Genomic DNA, 18,352 nt, shown 5'->3' with positions numbered 1-18,352 from the left:
TCCTATTATTTTTTATGTAAACTTTTCATAATTAAAAGCTGTCCTTGATCAAAAGTTTACCTCTTATTTTTACATAGACTTAACATCTATAGTTAAGCATTAATGGGAATGTAGACTGTTCATTTGTGTTTTAGGACCTGGCTATAAAGCTATACGTGTGCCTTGTAGAATCAGCAACCTTATTTTTGCTTTTTCTGAAGCTAATAAAACTGGCGATGATGTGGTGATATAGTCAAGACCAAATCTTCCAAACTAGAACATACCAAAGTGTAGCCATTTTAATAACTGATTCATAGGTGATCATTTCTGTTCCACTACAGATTAAAGCTAAACAATTCCAAACCATGTCAGTCTGTTCTTGTATGGAAAATACTATTCTAGTGTGGGATGACAATTCCACAACATAAACTTGCAAACTATATTAATTAGATTCCAAGATGTTTCCATATCTAAGCTACTTCACATTGCATTTTAATCCCCTTTTCTATTAATACCCATTGTAAACAATGGAAAATAGCTGTGTTCGGGTTATCAAAAGTATCAACTAGCAGAAGGCGATGTTTTAGTTTAGCTTTTAGTTTCCAACCCAGTGACAGCAATGACTATGATGACAACAATGACTGTTTACTCAAGAACCACAGAATCAAGACATAAGCCAGGGTGTGGGGGTATGTGTGTGTGTGCATACGCGTGCATGCATGCTTGTGTACTTGGGCGCACACACAGAGTGGGAGTGCCTTTTGTATTTGGAAATCACAGTAAGCCTGCTGGTCATCCTCCCTGAAGTATATTCATAAAAAGGTAACTCTGTGCGTGGTGGCTATAAACAGAACAATAGTTTCACTGAATAAATAATCTTAGCTATTGGACGATGTTAGAGCAAAGTTGCTGGAGGTGTGACTCCTTAAACCTTGCTTGCAGCCCTCTACTCCTCTAAAACTTATCTCCTTTAGCTTGGAAGTTATGCAATCCAAGATCTAGGAAAAGAATAGATTTTGAAGACCGTGAAATGCCAGTGATGTCAGTAACCACAACAAAACTCCAAATGTATCATATAAACAGAAACCTACTGCATTTCCATTAGATGCTAAACTCCTTGAAATCAATAAGCCTGCCTTCATCCCAGGTTCACGGAGCACCTGGCCAAGTGTGGTACGCATAGCAAGCAGTCAATAAACCTTTGAGAAGGACGAATGCTGCTTCCTGGGCCTGTTGCTCTTTACAGCCTGGGAATGGGTCTGGATTCCTGCCCCTCCCTGAGCTGTGCAGGGCTTTTTGCTATAAATGAGCTGCCTCTCCCTGCTTGCTGCGAGCCAGGTTTTTGTCCATCTGCTGCCATTGTTTCCCCACGTTTCCCAGCTATGTTGTATTGCATGCGGTTATTCTTTAGTGGGTCATTATGGCATCTGTCTGCCCACCTTGTGAATGCACCGTCTCAGTTCACTAGACAGCAGCTGCTGGAACATCTTGCTCCCCTCCATCATCTGCACAGGTCCAGCCCAGGCAGGCCTGCCTGCAGAAATCATCATTTCATTGCTTGAGGGTTGGCTGCACTCCAGGACCTGGTTACTGGGATCCTTGCTTCCAATTTAATATTCCTATAGGTAATTTTTTTTAACCAGATGTGTTACCCACAAGAAATTTCAGTTGCATGGATGTGTACAAGGATACATACAACCATCACTATGTAGATATTTATTAGGAGTAATTTTTTTTTTTAGTCAGAAGCACCCCTGGAAGCCAAATTAATAAGAGAGGAAAGCTCTCATTACATAAAGACTAGATTTCTAGAAAACACAAACCACATCCAGAATTAATGTTAAAAGGGGAGAGATAACACTGCCACAAAACCCTTAAACAGTACTTCCTGACAGGTTCAGAGCATTAAGATGAAGCTCAGTTACATGTAGTATATAAATGCTATAAGACAAAAGTTTGAATATTAATATGATTGTATGGAACTCAGTCTTCTGCTCCCTTTGGCAACTTCACTTGTCATAAATTGAAGGCAATAAAACTGAAGTTGTATCCATACTCACATAATGCATCCAAAAAATTAAAGTATCTATATCTTTTGTTATGACATAAAGGTTATGGCCTTCCTTATAGTTCTTTTCCTAATCTCACTTTTATATAAACTATATGATAAAAAATATTAACTTTTTTTTTTCCCAAGGAAACACCAAATGGCGGAGGACACAAGCGCTGTGGGAAGGCGCAGAGACCCCCAGGCCCTGGAATGGGAGGCCGCTGCAGCTTCTCCGGAGGATCTGGCATGGCATCTAGAGCCAAGGGCATGGCGGGGGTCAGGATCGGGTCGAGGTCCCAAAGCTTGTGGAGGCCAGGCTGAGGACAAGGAGTAGGTCCATGTCACCAAGCTGGGCTACCTGGTAAGGACATGGAGATCAAGTCCCTGGAGAAATCTAACTCTTTTCTCTGATCATCAAGAACCTAAGATCATTGACTCTTTCCTGAGGGCATCCCTCAAGGATGTGGATTTGAAGATTATGCCGTGCACAAGCAGACATGTGCAAGCCAGAGGACCTGGTTCAAGGCACCTGTCGCCACTGAGGGCTGCAATGGACATGTTGGTCTGGGTGTTAAATGCTCAAAGAAAGCAGCCGCTGCCATCGTGGGGCCATCATCCTGGCCGAGTTCTCTATTATCCCCGTGTGGTGAGGCTACTGTGGGGACAAGATTGCAAGCCCCACACTGTCCCTTGCAAGGTGACCAGGCACTGTAGCTCTGTGCTTGGGCGCCTCATCCCTGACCCCACATGCACTGGCATCGTCTCAGCCCCTGGGCCCAAGAAGCTGCTGCCAATGGCTGGTACGGACGACAGCTACACCTCAGCCAAGGGCTTCACCAAGGCCACTCTGATGCCATCCCTAAGAGAAATCTCTAAGGCCTACAGATTTCTCACCCCCGACCTCTGGAAAGAGACTGTATTCACCACGTCTCCCTACACAAATCCACTGACCATCTTGTAAAGACCCACCCCAGAGTTCCTGTGCAGAGGACCCAGGCTCCAGCTGCGGCCACCACATAATTTTATACAAGAAAAATAGAGTGAATTAAGCCTGTTAAAATTTTATTAAAAGATTACATTTCTAAGCCTTGTAAATGTATGTTTAATATACAATGAATCTAAATTATATTACTATTATAGAGCTTCATCAACAGGAAGAACACTGTTACTTAGTGATACTCATGTTACGTATGATATCAAGAAGGCAAGAAAAGCACTTTCTCATCCCCACTTATTGCGAAGGTTCGCTGGAAGCAAGAAGTGAGAAACTAGTCAGGAGGCTGGGTAGCCTCAGTGATGGAGAGAAGATCTGAGATAGAAACAGGATTTTACCATTTCCTGAAAGCTACTTGGCCCAGACATTATGCAAAGCCATTTGTATATGGTATCTGTGAAAAATAAACAAAGCCATACTATAGCTAACTACTATAGTTAACATGGTAAGGACGTATTTTAATCAGTAGAATACTATTCCTATAGGGAAGTTTCCAGTGTGAACTAAATTCAGAGAATGGGAGAATAGGGATGGGGTGAGCAGGAACTCAGTAGAGTCAGGAAAATGAAAACTACAAAAAGCAGGAAGAGAGGATGATACAAACCTATCTGGATTTGTTACCCAGTGCTTATATCAAAGTTGGGCTCCTTCCCTCCCACAGATGCTGGGAGACAGGGGCTGCTGTCTCTAGGTTTGGGCTGAAACAAAGGGTAAATTCCTTGGGCAGCCTTGAGTTTTCTCAGGCAGGTACTGTATGGAGGCTAGTGTCATCCTTGGGACAAGCCTTAAGCTTTTAAACTATGTTAGTGTTTGTTCAAGTCTTTACAGGCCAAGGTCAAGACCTAGTCAGGAAGAAGACTCAGACGAGCCTGGCTAGAGTTTGGACAAGGAGAAAAATCTTTGTCCAGTCTCAAAAATCACCACAAATCCCATAATATAAGTTTTATTGTTTCCATTGAGCAGACAAAAAATTGGAGACCCAGGGAGTGCTGTGCCCAAGATCAAGTAAGCCTAAAGTGGCTGAGGGGGGACTGAGGAGTTGATCTGCTTAATCCTGACTTGGTCGGTGACTTGGGCTGACTCCTTGGAGCACTCACTGCCTTCCCAGAACTGGAAGCACGGAGTGTGCAGATCGCCCGCCTCAGAATTAGGTGTTGGTGAAAATACCCGGAAATTTGACTCAAAGCAAAACCAAAAATACCGAGCAACTATTTTATTTTCCTTATAAAGTTTAAGTAGTTAAATAAACCCAAGCTACTATGAATAAGGAGTAAGAAATGAGTAGGCTGATTCTGAACTAGAGTTTGAAGCCTTTTTTGTCCTATTTAAATACGGTAATGGGATAAATTAGCTTCTCAAATCAAACATGGTGGGGGAAAGGCTTTCTCATATACCCTTTTTAAATAGTTTTAGAGAATACACTTTCTATTCCATAGTTGGTTTCTTTACAAATATTGTGATAAACTGGAATTGCACTTTGGACTGAGAAACTTCCCCATCCAAAATATACATGCATTTTCTATTTCCACTGCCACCATCAAGACTCATTTCTGCCAAGCCCAGTTCTTCTTCATTCCTGTACAGAGTGTGCTACTCCTCAGTTTGAACAGTCATTTCAATCCAGGAGGGAAAAAAGTGCTATATAAATAAATCTTTATTACTGTCACAGGGTTGTTAGAGAATTTCCTAGTTTGAGCTGCTCTTCATTTGAAATCACCACCTTACAATGCAGAGGATCCTGCTAGGCATTTTAAATTAGGGAAGACAGTTTTATTGTCAAGGCAGGTCAATCAAATTATAATTGGCTCTAATTTGCACTCCCACCAGCTGTTAAATTCTTCACCTGCAGCACTCAAAATGGTGTGAAATTCTTGCCGGTTAGTGAAAGCTTCAAAAAGACTCATTCTCAGTCTAATCCCTAAAACCAAAAGTCCTTGTTACTTTTCAACAGAAGTGAGGAAAAGGTACCACTGGCTCCTGACTAGGAGAAGCAGGGCCAGGTCTCAGGGGAGCTGAGCCTGACACGGAGGGACAAACACATCTTCCATGCACAGCCACCCTCAACCAGACAATATTTCTGTCACAGACCAGCTAGGAGGTTCTCCTTAGTTATTGCCATAATACCGTTGAGTTGTATTTTCTATTTCATTGTGAATTGAACTTGCAGCTCTCAGGAAAATCATAAATTTAGCACTTAGAATGGAACAGAGACAAAGATAGAATCCTGGGGTAGGGGGTATCCATGCTGGCTCTGTAGTGAGGTTCCAGTACGCTTTCAGACATCATGCATTATAGATAATTTAGGACTCTGGGTAACTAAAACATAGGAAACTCCTTTCTACCAGTGCCTATACCGCGCCCCCCATAGAACACCTACTTGTGCATGTGTATGCACACACACACAAACGACCAAGAATAACATCCTCAAAAGGCGTGCCCTCCTTCTCCTGCATGACTTTCCAGCTGCTTTCCCGCCCTGCGACTGCTCTCATCCCTGACGGTCTAGCTCACCCAGCCCTCTGTCTTGGCACTGGTGCTTTTGCCACAAGTCTTCTCCTACCCCTACACATTGCATGCACTGCTCCTGAGGGATGGATCCTTGCATTTTCCACACTCTGTTGGCACTGTTTGTGCCCAAATACTGTGAGCTCCTTGGTACTGCCATGTGGTTCATCCTGATCACCATTTATCACCAAGGTCCACCACAGTGGCGAGTACATAATAAATAGGTGATCAGTTCGTATTTATTGGTGAACAAGCATGCTCTAAAAAATGTCAGACTATCACAGAACCTCCCTCCTTGGCTGACCCCAGTTTATATCCTCCTCTCCAGCCAGCTCCCAAGAAGACAGAGCCCCTCCAGAATTACAGCGTGTATACCCCAAATCGCAGTCATGTGTCCACCATTCCCTTCACCACAAGCAAAGAGAGGTAGGTCCTACACTTTTCTACTCAAATGATATCAGTTTGCTCTGGCCACCATACCAAAGACCGGGTGGCTTCAACAACAGAAATTTATTGCTCAACAACTCAGCAGGGTTGGTTTCTTCTGCAGGCTCCTCCCCTTTGCTTATCAGAGGTCCTCTCTTCCCTGTGTCTGCACAAGGTCTTTTCTCTGCCAGTGTCTGTGTCCTAATCTCCTCTCCTTATAAGGACACCAGTCATATCAGATTAGGACCCACCCTCAAGACCTCATTTAAACTTAATTGTCTCTTTAAAGAACATCTCTCCAAATACAGTCATACTCTAAAATCTGAAGTATAGGGGTTAGGACTTCAACATATAACATGGGAAAGGAGGAAGACATAATGTAGCCTATAAAAGTATTTAATGTTAGTTTGAAGTATGGTTTTTCTTCCGATATATTCTGAGGCATTAATATGCCACTTAGAACAGGCTTCTTCTCTCTTCCTTCACAAGGAGGCCCCTGGACATTAGTGTTTCTTGAGGAAAAGTCATCCCTGTTCACCAAATACATCTCTGTGGAGGCTGTATAGAAAATGGAACACTTGACTCCTGTACCAAGCACCATGCAATCTGAGGCAAGAGATCAGATAAACACAGCACATATGTAGGAATCCATGATCAGAGCAACTCACCCAAGTTTGCTCTAAAAGGCAACCCAGAGCATTGGGATTATAATGTTAATGGATCATGGTCTACTGTGGACTTACTACAGCTACATAACCTTGGACAAGTTGCTGAGTAGTCTCTCTGTGCCTCATCTGTAAGGTGGCATTAATAGGTACTACAAAGTATTATTTGAGGATTAAATAAAATAATGCATACAAGGCAGTTAGAACAGTGCCTGGCACATCATGCTCACTCAGTCAATGTTAGCATTTGCATTGTTGTTGCTGTGCTATTAGGATTACCCAAGAAGGTTGGTGGAAGCCAGAGAAACTATATCCCATACCTGGGCTCAATCTCAAGGACTCAAGTGTCTCTAATTACAAGTCCATTCTAGAAACAGGGAGAGAAAACCAGTCTCAAGTCTTCAAAGCATTAGTTTGCTGGGAAGAAGCTGACTCTTAAGATGGGGCTGATAATGGAGGGAAAGTAGATACAACTTAGGAAGGTAGGGGTGCAGGCAGGAGGAAATGCTGACTTTGAAAAACTGGATCCGAGGGCACAAGTGGTTGACCAATGCCAGCCTGGGGAGCTCTGTTTGACCTTGGTTTTCACCCCTTGCATTCTCATTCACTCTTCCATTGCAGGCACCTGGGAAATAATATGGACTCAGAAATCATAAGCTGAGGTCAAATTTTGCTCCAGTTTTTTCTGTGTCTTTAGGCAAGTTGTGAAGCTTTTCTGAATCTTAGTTTCATCCCTGAACAATGGGGAGATCATGCCAATAATCCATAGTGTCTATTAAGTGTCTGGTGCAAAGCATGTCCTGACAGCCTAATTCTTCAATTAGATCATTATGAAGTATTTCTGTCCCCTATACACACACTCCTAATGCATTGCCCCCATGCACTGTCCCCATGTACTTATTGTACTTCTTCCATGTACTTCTTCACAGTGCAATAATCAGATACAGTGGGATAAATTAAAACTCTAGAGCTCCAAATGGAAGTTTTGAAGAAATCTCCTTCATGAATTATGATGTCATGCATTTTGCCAAACATCCAAGAAATAAGGAAGGGTCTATTGGTATCTCTCTGTTGATGTGATAAATCTTCAGATGAAGCTTGCCTCTGAAGTAATGGATGACAGCTGATCAATACACAAATAAAAAAGACCAAGGCAAAATTTTTTTAAAGGGAGATGTATCAGTAAGAATCAGTGTGGGTTTTGCATATGTCTTGGAAGAAGGAGAAAATGAAAGAGGTAGAAAAAGTTAACTACATATCTACAATGCTTTATAACTTGCAAAATACAGGGTCCAGCACAAATAATGACTCTTTTTTTGTTACAAACTCTTTTATTACAAAGTCATAAGCATGTAATTCTGTAACATAACAATGTCATACTCAAGCATACCATATGACACTTTAGGCGAAATGTTCAAATTAAAACTATAAATTATTACATCCATATTAATACCCTACCAACCACACTCAAGCAGGCGTTACTTCTGCTGGACCCTGTACTTTCACATTCAGTATTTTAATAATTCTTATAAAAACCTAGAAAGCCATTGCCAAGTGGCTCAGTTGGTTAGACCATTGTTCCAATGCACAGAGGCTGTGGGTTTGATCGTCGTGGCACATGAAAGACTCAACCAATGAATGTATGGATGGGTAGAACAACAAGTCAACATCTCTCTATTTCTATCTATGTCTCTACCTCTCTCTCATCAATGAATAAATACAAAGATTTGTTTAAAAAACAGGAGAATATTTAAGTTATCCCATGATGAGAACTATTAGTAGATCAAGTATAGTAAATATAGTCAAATCAAAATGTGCATCTTCAAAAAAGTATTTCTCAAGCCAGGTCCATGGATCCTAAAAACCAAGTAATATAATCTTTGCTGGCTCCAATTTCTCTGTAAGAGTTTTATTTTGTTAATTTCTGTTTTCATTTTGATGATTATTTAAAAAAATTAACCATGTAAATTCTGGATCATGTGAATAAATAAATATAACCAAGTACACTTGGGAGAGTTCAGCATCTCATTGGCATTGAATAATTCTTCCTGATATTCATGAGCTAATGTGAAGAGAAATTAGATGCCCTTTGTACACATATGGTGTGTTGATGGCACACACAGACCAACAGACATTCAATAACATTTGTTCAGGAGTGCCACTAGAGAAAACAGTGAGGGACTGAGTTGTCACACAGCACTCAATAGTAAATGCTTGCCAGATACAAATATCTATGCTGTAGCACTGAGCACCACAGTTACTTTACAAGGGGATTTCCTTCCAGAAGAAACTATCACCAGCCACTTTAAGATAAAGATGATATTTAGAATTTGATCTTTGGATGGGTTTTATTGAAGGGTATATAATTTGAAATTTTCTATTTGTTTTATGTTTCTGTAAGAATTATAAGCATAAAAATATACAAATTTTAATTTAATATTTTATTATTTTATTATATACCTGTTTCACATATATTACATAATCATTTTATATTTAAAATTATTTTATTGTACTACCACATAGGTAAAAATTGGAGATTAATGCATTTAAAAATATTGCTTTTTGAAATAAAAGTGTTTCTCACATTTGTATGTACATTTTTAATTAATTAAATAATTTGTGGTGACCTGGAAGAGTTGAGACAAAAAACTTGGTTAATTCCTCTTAAAATGAGCAACCTTTTGCACACAAACCATCACCAGGCAGGTTTCTCCGTTCTCCAGCTTTAGACTGACATATAACCAGACTCTCTGGCAGTGTTGCATGCTGACACAGTGAAATCAGTGGAAGGAGAATTAAGAGAGACAAAGAGCCAAATCTGTAGTAAAGTGCCCGTGACATACTGCGAAAGCCGAACATACAATCAGCCTATAAGTTACATAACCACAACTGAAACCCAATATCAAGGCATGCAAAAATGGAAAACCAGAAAAATGTTGCCTGGGGTACTGGCTCTGAATCTGACATTCTTCATGATTTCCTCCATGACTCTGAATAATGTTATTATTTTCCTGCCCCTGGTTTTGCTGGGCATTTTTTTTTTGGGGGGTAGAGATTGTTGGGGGGGAACTGTAGTGTTTCTTTTTTTGCTTGTTTGTTTTTGTCAGTTACAAAATGGGACCAAGAATATTGCTTTGTAAATCGCTTTTCAAATCACAGATACCCAGTTTTGTCAAGCATGAAAATCTTCAAAATGTTCAATTTATAAGTCCTTTGAAAACTATTTGTGTAGCATGCCTTGCCATTTTTCTTCTTTTTTTGTTCATCTCTGATCACTTTACTGCACTTATTTGAAACAAATGGAATAGAATAAATAGTACTCTAGTTAGAGGTGGGTTTGATTTCCTGTTAAAAGGACTACAATTTAGGGACACCAAATAATATCTTCTCCATTTACCCCAGCATGAGATGGAGGATGGAAGGGCATGTCACTTTCTAACTTCAGACTGAGGGGAAAAAATTTAAAAGGAAAAACTTGATAAAAAAAAAAGGGACTTTGGGTGACTTTCATAAGCCAAGAACTTTAAGAGAATTTATTTTCGTTTAATAAAAATTGCACACACTATTACTATTGCTTTGTGGACTGAGTTCTCCTTGCTTTTTGTTTAGAAACAAATAAAATTAGCTGAATTATTAATGTGAAGTAAATTGGTTACTATGCATTTAGAGTCACTTTTTAATTCACACATATATCTATATTAACATCTTAATGGTGCTTTACTACGGATTATGCCGTAGTTGTAATGGCATCCAAGGAACCATTTAAAGGATAATGTTTCTGGCAGAGACATATCGGAAGAAGTGGATGGTGTTACTGGGTATAGGAAAACAATGGTCTCAATAAAATTTAAAAATTCACCTTTGAAGTTAGGGAGTATGGTCCACAAGAACAACCCCCCTTCTAACAACTGCAGGGTTCAAAGGTTCCCAAGACCACCCTCCGACTCAATAATTCACTAGAAGAACTCACTGAGAACTCTAATAATTGTAGTTATGGTTTATTACAGTGAAAAGAATAGAGGATATAGATTGGAATTAGCCAAGGGCAAGTCCAGGAGCTTTCCAAACATGGAGCTCCCAGGTATCCTCTCACCGTGAAGTCACGAACAGTTTTAACTTTCCTGGCAATGATGTGTGACAACAGGCACAAAATATAGCAAACCAGGGATACTCACCCAAGGCTTGGTGTTTGTCCAGAGTTTTTACTGTGGACACATGGTTGACTGCACACAGAGATGATCTTTAGACCTTTCAGAGGTAGAGCAGATGTCGTGTGGCCCAAAGCTCCCAGGTAAAGAGACACTCTTACTAGAGAGCACCTCCCAGGAGATGAGGGTAAAGGCCAGACCTCACCTTGGGTAAGTTTAAATTCCTTATTCACAGTCCAGTCCCTGGCCTTTGGCCAGAGCTCTCTTATTGTGAAATGATCATATTTGTTTGAGAGTCTACATTTAGTATAGTATTTATAGCACAGAGACAACAATAGTATCAGTATGAATATGCCTAGCATTTGAAAAAGCCAGTGTGGGGTACAGGTAGATTTAAAGAAATTAATCTAGCCTATAAAGCCATTACATACATTTTCTTATTTTTGTACTAATTTGATCACTGTTTTCCTCCCTTGATCTACTGTTATTTGTACCTTGTGATAAACTTGTGTAGAACAATCTAGTGTAAAAATTATGTGATGGTCAGCTAAATCCAGTTCAGACCATCTATTTTCTATTGATACTACATCCTGAGGAGGCTCTAACTCAGTCTCCCAATTTCTTTGATTATTAATATCAGTATAATCACAAGGCTTATTTATATAACATAGCTGAAACTTACCAATAATATCAATGTTACATCTATCACAGTATGGTCACAGTAAAACTGTTTCATTTCAGAAGAAAATCAGTTATAATTACAGAAGTATTCACTATGCCTTACAACACAACCAAAACTTGACCATAGATAAAGTTGGCCATGATTTCATTATTTCCAGGGTCCATCTCAGGTGGGGACAAAGCCACTCGACTTATCTTAGTTCATAGGTTTCTACTAAGACCATTTTCTACTGTGCACTGTTATATAGCAGGGTCCCCCTTCCTCCTGCCAGGAAGGACAGGAATGGCATTCAGACTAGTTGCTATCCCTGCCACCTATATTACAGATATGTCTTGTTTTTACTCTATCCTGTAGTGAGAAAAGACATAGTACATGAGTATAAATTACCGCAGAGAACTTCCACAGGTTTGGACAACCATAAGGGCCCCACAGGTGTACCCTTGAGCCTCAGCAGCTGGGATGGAAGGCCATTGTCCCACAGCTCCTTTGACCTCCATCTGTATTAAAATAGACAAGAGGCCCTTTGGGGTCAGGACACAAGCCTTTTCCCAACATTGGGTCCCAGCATAATCCAGCATTATTTGTTGAGTCTGCCTAACCCACTTCACTAAAGTTTCATTCTTTTTTCAGGCTGACTCCCATCCTTTGCCTTCTTTCTTCCTAGAAGAGTGGCCCTTTAATCTGCTCATTCTAGCTAATGTCTTTTTTCTCCTATTGCCACTTCTCATTAAAACTAAATTCATTTAATCCTTTAAAAATACATGAATTCAGCTTATCCCCAGATGCCTTAACAAAAGCCTTCCTCTCCTAAAGGCTTTTTCTGTTTTGTAGGCCAGCATTATTTAATCCATTATGCATGCTGTTGCCATTGTGCAGTAAGGGCCCTTAGATAAATGTTGGGTCCTCCATTCTAGGGTTAAGTGAGTGGTAGTCACAGCTAGATGTAATTTAGTTTGACTGTGCCACAAGGTCTCGCATAGGCTCCTTCATCTCAGATGGGGCTGTTCCCAGGGAACTTCAGAACTGCCATGTTGTACCTACTACTCTAATCCCATCAGGACCAATTTTTTTTTCTTATTCTGTTTAATAGCCTTCCATTCATAAAAACAAAGGTGATGTGTATTCGTGCATAGCACACTATGCCACATCAGGCATGCTTTCTAAACATTTCATCATCCAGGTTTATAGTTACACAGTGACCAGTCAGTTGAGAGTTGTACATATACCACATGGTTCAATGAACCAATAAGGAGCAGTGCCCAGAAATCCCTCCCTAAATGACATAATGTGAAAAATAAGAAGCTATCAATGTTGTCACATTAACAGAGTTCTACTCATTCATTAACTTTCTGTCGAGTTCGCTGTCTTACTGTTTGACCAGAATGTTTCCCAGAGCAATGTCACTGAGGTCTGCAGGCTTCTATTCAACCTTGCGTGGTTCCCAAAGCAGGGGTGATCCTGGCAAACATATACTTCACCCTACTGGACAATCTGGTACAAATGAGCTAACAGATCATTTATTTTCTTGCTCTGAGCCTCTCTCAAGTCACCAGTGTAATACTGGATTTCCCTCATTGCATAACACATTTACTCATTCCTTTACTCTCAGCTACTATTTCTCCTTCTCTTCATTTGTCATGTATTTTTACCCAAATTTTCCATCTCTGGAAAAGATGTTCAGGTAAAGGAAATGCAACCACTTCACATAAAATAACCACTTCACATTCCAATTTTAATCTAAGCATTCACTTTAATCCCAACCATTACCTCTCCATATTTTCCCAATCTAACTGTACATCTTATTAGAACTTTACCAACCAATAATAGTGCTTCTGCTTTAAGACCTGTATTCCAAATCATCAATGTCCACTTTTTTTATCCCATTTCTCAACAATCATTTAAGGATTCCCACCTTTCTGGGTAGACACCCTTAACTCCTCTTTTTGTCTTTTCTCATTTTCCTGTGAATCATTCTAAGTTTTTAAACATCTGTAAAATCCACAAGGGCAGATCAGACAAGGAATCAGACAAGTTATCTCAGACTTTTGCTCAATAAGTAGTGTAACAGCAAGATTACATGAGTATCCATGCAAAGGGTGGGGGGCTTTAATCATAGCATTTACTGTGCCTTAAGTAAGGGGCATATTCAGTGTATGAATATCCCAATCAATAAAACATATTAGCTGTTGCATCTGAGGTGTTCCACTTGGCATATGTAGGGAAACTTGGACAGTCTTCCTTCTCAGGTTACATTCACTTTTCAGAGGCTTTAATCCAGCCCATTAGACTAGGTGTCTTTTTGGGAACAACCTGTTATGTGGCTAGATCAATATAGCCAGCTGTGATTGTTCAGTAGTGAGCCAGGTCCTGGGTTAACCCAAACATGCTCTTTTACTCTGCAGCATCCCAAACAAAGATACCACCCCTAAGTTTGTCCCTTATAGTACATTTTAGTAGAGATTCTTCATGAAGCAGACGATACCAATGCATAACCTGCAACAGCTCCTTCACACTGTAACCCCTAGTTTCACTAGTTTTTTGGATTTGCCATTTCCCCACCCAGACTTTGTCCTGGAGACCAGAACTCCTAAAGCTGTTAATCTGTTGTTCCACCTTAACGACCCCCTCACGGCCTCCCCGCAGCTAGCAGTCATAGCTCAGACTGGCTGAAATCTAAGACTGGCTTACAGTAGGAATCTGTCCAAGCATTATTAACCTTCATTTTAGCTATTATGGATAGTAACAGCCAAGGGATTATATATGCTTATTTCTTACTATTTTGAATTTCATTATTTACCCAGTAAACTAATTCCTTGGGAGCTGGATTTATCTCTAAATTCCATTTGTAACTTTTATCTCTAGTAATTGATCCAAGCAAGGTGCAGTTCTATACCATGGGTAACCAGGTAGCCATTCAGAAATCAAAGATTCATCAACCCCAGGCTCCTCATCCTTTCTCTTTCACACTACATGTTTCAATAAATCACAACCATTCTAGGAAACCCCACCTCTGATTCCAACTACAAACTTAAAGGGACACAGCCTACAAGACCAGCCCCATTTCTAGCACTAACTGCAAGTTCAAGGTTCCCACGATTACTCTCAATTTAAATAAAACACTTTTACTCTTTGGATAAGGCTAAAGTATTAATTACACACCACCTAAAAGATGCCCAGGCTTTGCAGGGGCCAGCACCCAAATCCATAGCCTCATCCAGCTTGTGCCACATCTGCACCCAGCTATATGGCCAACCCTGTCATGTGCATAAACATCGCCCTGTATCACACACCCTTGGGTCTACTTGAGATGTTTGTACACAACTCTCTATACAGCAAGCCTTTGGTTTGTACCAAACTTGTATGAGTTGTTTGTATACAACATTCTAGTGAACTGCAGAGCTCCTAGCACTGGGGAGAAAGAATCTGGTCAGGATTCTTACTTTCTTAGAATTAATTTGTTTTCAGGATGGTGACATCATGGCAGTGGGGCAAGTCCACCTATGAAGAGAAATTTCCTGATGAGCACTACGTTTCAGCCCTGGCACCCTTTCCATCCTAAATGCTGGACTCAGTACAGTTTTCACCTGTACTGCTAAGGCTGGCTGGTTGGGTAGTAAGCATGTGATGTTTGCCAGAGTGAAAGAATAATGTTGTGAAAGCTTTGGGCACAGGAATGGCAAGAGTAGCTAAGTGTGGACAACTCTCATAAATTTGAAGTTTTGTCTTAATCAATATACCATTCCTTCTGTCCTGGGGAAAGTAGCCCCATCCCCAGATGGACTTTAAACTTTACTCTCTAGGTATTCTAATTTGCTACAGTTATATGGTTCCATATTTCCCTTATCCCCCTCCAAGACTAGCTGGACAGCAGAATTCAATTTAAGACTAAATTTTAAAACCAAATTACAGAACACTTTAAAAGGGTTTTCCTTTGCTGTTGATTTCTTGATCTTTTTATAAAGATATCATTCATTTTAATCCTTCTAATTACTCCTGTTGACACAAGTCACATTAAAAGTATTAAAAATAAGAGATAAAAATATGTACTGGGAATCTCTAAAAGAGTGTCGTGATCTCGAAAATACATACAACATTAACAAAAATTGCTATTTCCTCACTCAGAGAAGTTTCCCAAATCAGATGGGGAAGTATGCAAACTGCTTATGATATTTCATATTTGTATAAGACATTACATTTGCTAAAATAGAAATTTACTCATATGACTATACAGAAAACTTCCCTTGGCTGCCTCTCCGGCACTCACTGTCCTCCGTTTTATTGCCCCAATTTCCATTTTGTTCTGTGAATTTCACTCCTTCAGCTCCTCAAATGGGGCCAAAGAATTCTGAACCAAAACTCCAGGGACTGCAAACAGTCGTCTTAGTAGCATGTGGAGAGCCAGCCTCAAGGTGTAACTGACATTAAAGAGCACAGGAAAAAGCGAAGGAAACCCCTACTTTCATAACTTTATTGAGCAGCTGGAACAAATCTTAACTTTATATTTATTCCAATATTTATTCCTGGACTCAAAGTTAAATGGGCTTAACTTTTCTTTATTGTTGAAGCCCTCACTACTCAAAGTATGATCATAAGTAGGCCAGGAACAGCAGCATCACTTGGAAGCTTGTCAGAAAAAGGACCACAATGAACCAATATCTGTATTTGAACAAAATCCCCAGGTGACTGTATACCCATTGATGTCTGGGGAGGATTCAACAGGCCTTTGGGAGTTTACATGCAAGCCAAAGCTCACACACATTTAAGAGAGGCAGGAGCAGCAGGACCATTCTGGTCCCAAGCCAACTGTAATCGCCTCCTTGGGCATGCCATCAGGACCTAATCAACAGTTTCCACAGGCCACGCAGTAGGACCTAGGGCTACCTGTTCAGCAACCTTGTATTAGTCTTTATTTTAAGGAACCATGGGCTTTAAAGACATCTTTCTTCCCTGTGTTTATAAATCACAGAAAACTCCTTAATCTAGGTAATTTATTTAATGAGTAGCTCCAGATATTGGTTCCGAACTACCAACAGTTTAATATAAAAATTACAGGCTAGTTTTAATTGCACTTAACCAAGTAAGCCCTGTGCACAATTTTCTCTCATTATTTCTGACTGGAGCATGCACCCTTGGCGCAGTTCTCTTTTTATTAACAAAAGCAAGGAGCAAATGTTGAAATCTTCATGCTCCTTGATGTTTTAAAGTCCATATTATTTCTAAAACCTAGCCAATAAAGATAAGGAAATATTATTATATAAAATAGAATTATTTTAGAGAAAGACTTTCCCATGTAAACTTCTCAACTGGTCAGTTAAAATGGTATGAGGCATTTAAAGATATACATGGTAAATTGCTGTAACCCTTACAACACTTTATGTGCACAAAACTGTAATACAGTTTATGGTCCCTCAACAAAGGCTTGTTTGCATGAATAACTTTAATTTTCAAGTTAGTTTACAGTTTGAGAGCCACGTTATTTTTTTCCATTTAATCTCTTTGATTTATATATTTGCAATAATCCTGGTAGGTAGGTATTATTTCCATTTTAGAGGTATTGAAATTAAGTCTCAGAGATATTAAAAAACACCCAGAGTCACAGATCTTTTTCATGACAGAAGCAGAATTCAAATCCTAGTAATATGCTATGTTCTTCTACTATCTTTTGCTGAATCTTCTAAAAATGCATTTTCAGTGGGTCTTATACTCAAACTGCTGTTTATAAATGGAGCAGCTAGACCCTCCTGGGTACACACAGACCCACAAGCTGTTTCAAGAAGACCACTCTACATACATCTTGGTTCACTACCTGGAATAATCTGCATTATACTAGATAAATGACTATAGACTAAGTAATGCCCCCCGCCACCATTTCAAACAGGTTCAAATCCCCTACCATCTCCATCTCTCTTGAATTTATTATCCTAACTCTATTTCTTTTAAGCTAGTGAGATCTTCCAGCCTTCAAGGATCTGGCCTGAAATACAAACAGGGGTTTCTCACAGTTTGTGGTCTCTCTCTTGCTTGTCTCTGCTCCAGTTTACTGAAGGCAAGATGGTATGTACAGGGTCCCTGGCACCCCCAAACCCATCACTTCTTGCCTCTTTGACCAGCCACAGCCATGAGCCACCCAGAGTAGCCCAGATGCAGGTCGGTAGATGTGTGGTGGTGGAATACAAAACTGTAGGTAAAACTTGCCAACTGTTCAGTTATACACCAATGCACACCCTAGAGAATATATCCCCACTGTCTTTGATGACTATTCACCAAATGTCATGGAGGTGAAAAACCAGTAAATGAGAGTTTATGAGCAAGAAGCTGGACAAGAAGATTATGATGGATTACACCCCTATCCTATCTGAAACCAGATGCATTCTTAATTTGCTTTTCCTTTGTGAGTCCTGCATCATTTGTGAATATGTGTACAAAGTGGTATTCTGAAGTGTGACATGTTTTCCCAACACTCATTATCCTCGTCAAAACTAAATGGGATCTTAGGGATAATAAAGACATCATTGGGAAGCTGAAGGAAAAGAAGTTGACTCCCATCTCACAGCCAAAAGCTTTGGCTACAGCTAAGGAGACGGATGTGTAAGATAGCGTACCTGGAGCGCTCATTTCTCACACAGAGGGACCTCAATATAGTGTTTGACAAGCTATAACAATAGTTCTTGGCCCCCTGCCTGTCAAGAAGAGGAAGAGGGCATGCTTCATGTTTAAAGGTTTAAAGAAAATGAAAGATGAAATCAAGGGTGAAACAGGGATATAACAGATACAGAAGAAATCATTTACAACAGAATACCATGAAGACTTGATGAAATAACTGCTTTTTAAGAAAATATAAATTGACAAATTCCCTTGTGAGGAAGCAGAGAACCTAAAAAAACAAATAACCAGAAAAGTAAC

General features: G+C 39.9%; 2 pseudogenes; both read left to right on the top strand.

The window, feature by feature from the left end:
* The first annotated feature begins 2,398 nt into the window (after positions 1-2,398).
* On the top strand, positions 2,399-3,049 carry LOC129078865 (40S ribosomal protein S2-like; annotated as a pseudogene).
* Positions 3,050-17,523: 14,474 nt separating this feature from the next.
* Positions 17,524-18,129, top strand: LOC129078863 (ras-related C3 botulinum toxin substrate 1-like; annotated as a pseudogene).
* The last annotated feature ends 223 nt before the right edge of the window (positions 18,130-18,352 follow it).

Source organism: Pteronotus mesoamericanus, unplaced genomic scaffold, assembly GCF_021234165.1.
Source record: "Pteronotus mesoamericanus isolate MK-2021 breed Mesoamerican mustached bat unplaced genomic scaffold, CSHL_Meso_final contig_74, whole genome shotgun sequence".
NCBI lineage: Eukaryota > Metazoa > Chordata > Mammalia > Chiroptera > Mormoopidae > Pteronotus > Pteronotus mesoamericanus.
The sequence above is the reverse complement of the archived record's forward strand: the minus strand, read 5'-3'. Positions and strand labels throughout refer to the sequence as shown.